Genomic DNA, 2,978 nt, shown 5'->3' on the forward strand with positions numbered 1-2,978 from the left:
TTTAGGGAGTAAAGAGGCTGAATCTTGATACTTTAGGGTGTTACTAGTAGACCGCCCGTGCGTTGCTACGGGCTACAATATAGTGCATGTAAATAAATTAAACAAATGACTAAAGTTGTCTTCAAGGTCGAAGCTCATTTCTCCCTTATATATTTGGGCATGTTTGGACATTTCTCCCTTGTATATTTGGGCGTGTTTGAACATCAAACGGACGGCTGGTAGGCTCTCCAAAATTCAGCTGTGTGGACAGTCGCTGCAACATAGCTAACCCTTGATTTGTAATCAACCACTCTCTTCCCATAACATCTTTTCTTCCTGTCATTGTATCCCAATTGTTGAGCTCCCTCCATAGTCACACATTTCCTCACACCAACAACCCGTCAACCACGTTGGGGGACACCCAAAGACAACCGTCCTTATCATCGCCCTCTCATTGGGAGGGACAAAGAGCGAGGCATAAACATACACATACGTAAGTTAATTCATTATTTCATTAATTAATTACTTAATATGATGTCTTGTATCCTCTACATGGACAAAAAATACAACAAAAATATTATCTTCATTCTACATAATGAAATTGAAAACTTGTGAACAAAATCACAAATAAGTGTTGAAAAGTAAGAAAACATGAGGATCCTTAAATTGGTGATACGATTTACATGATACTAACTCCTTCCATATACATAGGTCCCCTATCAAAATACTGAGAAAAAAGAGAAGTGATTAATGCCCGTCTCATGGGCCTCGCATACTTGGACAGACGATGTAAATGAAATCCATATATTAGCTAAATTATAAGGTGCTTCCAATCAAAACAAAACATGTATAAGGGAAGGGGCTACTACAACTTGTACAGTCCCGAGCCACCACGCTGCTAACACTCATTGTCCAGTGTATGCAAGTCATCTCTTCCTCTCCCCATCACAAGTGACATGTTCAAACTCCAAAGTCGATGGATTGGATCCTTCAATGTGAAGACACCAAATTTTGAGCTCCAAGGTGCAACCTTGCAGCCTTCATGGCCTGAGAGGCCAGATATAGTGCACTTTTGAGAACGAGAAACATTCACATGATGCAGTATATTGGCCAAGGTAGCATACTATCAAATTTATAGCCGATTATATTTTTATACCTCTCATAACATAGAGATTGCCAAGATATGATGATTATCACTTGAGAATATATACCAGCAACAAAAACATCCACAAAATATAAACACATATCACTTTTAAAAAGGTAAACCTTTGAGATACAGCAAAACACTAAAAGCCTAGATGTAAAAAATGACAAAAGGAGAATAGGAATAAATATGAGGACGTGGAGTATTTGAACCCGAGCTCACATGCTCCTTGATGAACAGTAAAATCCGAAAACACAGTAAAAAAATAAAAAAAACTAATTTTTTATAAACATTTATGAGAGTTTTTACTTCTTGCAAATGTTTTTGATGACATGACATTCGTGTAGGTCTGGGCAAAAATAAATCAACGCTCCAAAAGATTTGTTCTCGGAAGCATTTTGGAGCATCGATTTTTTTCTTTTTGTCCAGACCTCCACCGATGTTATTTCATCATCAAAATTTGCAGGAAGTTAAAAATTTCATCGATGTTTAAATCCAGAATTTTTTGAATTCTTTAATTATTATTTTTGGATTTTACTGTTCATCAGGGAGCTTGTGAAATCGGGATCAAAAGAGGACTTTCGTATATATGAGTCGAATTAAATAGAGCTAAGAGCTAATAGCTTATGTACATCTGGAGAAGCCAATATTTTAAGTTTAGTGCAAGGAAGTTTCTGCAGAAAATGAAGTTATTTAGTAAAAATGATATCTTTTTACATCGTGCCGTCCAACCCCCTAACACTCATTATCATGGCTCATCCATATCTTTTGGTTTCAACAGAATAAAGTTACCGCAGTAAAAAAAACAGAATAAAGTTACCGCTAATTAGAAGCTCATCATCTTCCCTGAACATGCATTGTAATTTCTAGATTAAAATACCTATGAGTTTTCCATTTCTTATGATAAATGTAAATTCTTAATACTGAATGATAATTTTGTTCATAATTCTGCATTAAGTTTCTAAACCAGAATTTTGCATGCATACACAAAATAGTTATGTAAAATTTTGTTAAGTGACAAAACATGGTAAATATGGAAGATGGTAGAAACTGAAGTACATGATTGGAGACAATTCAAGTGTTTATAGCCAACAATTTTGAACATGTACACACACTGCTGAACTGATAGGAAGCAAAACTCACCGGTGGTCTAAGACTTCTCGTCACCAGGCACATCTCCTCTTCGCGTGAACGGCCTTCGGCATCGCCAAAGCAATAACCTCCAACTCTGTGGCATCAAGCTCAACCACCTTGCCCATAACCTTCGCATGGTGTGGTACGAGTATGAACCAGTGGCGGAGCCAGAAAATATCTATAAGGGAGGCAAAGTGCTACTAAAACAGGTTCGGGAGGGCCAAAGTGTTGAAAAATAGTTTTTTAGCAGCAAATTAGTACTAATTTTGCCACTGTTCATAGCAAATTACATGCAAAATCATGGTGTTGGGGGGGCCAGGGCCCTGCTGGCCCCCCTGTCTCCGCCACTGGGTACGACCTAGTGAGACCAGCTTAGGACTTTGTACAACTAAAATCATTAAGTGGATAGTTGATCAAGCACAAACATAGACATGGAGAGAGAAGAATAAAAATTCTAATATATTCACCTGATTGTACCAATCATCGTCTTCGTATTGTCCGCAATGAACATTTGTTTCACCGGGAAGTGGACCCCCAAATCTATTGGCTTGTCTGTCATGAACCCTCGCCACAGATGGATTGCAAGCTATAAATTTAAGTTTTCAGAAAGGAAATGTCATGAGACCATTGCCCATCAGATCTTCATTGCACCATAGTGAACACATGAGAAGCATCAAACTCACAATGGACTTGCGTGGTTGATCCATGCATCCTTGGTGGG

At 38.0% G+C, this 2,978-nt stretch overlaps 1 long non-coding RNA gene across 1 annotated transcript; it reads right to left on the reverse strand.

Moving 5' to 3' along the window:
• Window positions 1-2,691: 2,691 nt before the first annotated feature.
• LOC125556309 lies at window positions 2,692-2,978 on the reverse strand. Its single transcript, XR_007305058.1, has 2 exons — window positions 2,941-2,978; window positions 2,692-2,843 (listed from the first exon to the last, which is right to left on the reverse strand). It is a non-coding gene; the product is annotated as an uncharacterized LOC125556309 (long non-coding RNA).

Source organism: Triticum urartu, chromosome 5 (assembly GCF_003073215.2).
Source record: "Triticum urartu cultivar G1812 chromosome 5, Tu2.1, whole genome shotgun sequence".
In the NCBI taxonomy this organism is placed as follows: domain Eukaryota; kingdom Viridiplantae; phylum Streptophyta; class Magnoliopsida; order Poales; family Poaceae; genus Triticum; species Triticum urartu.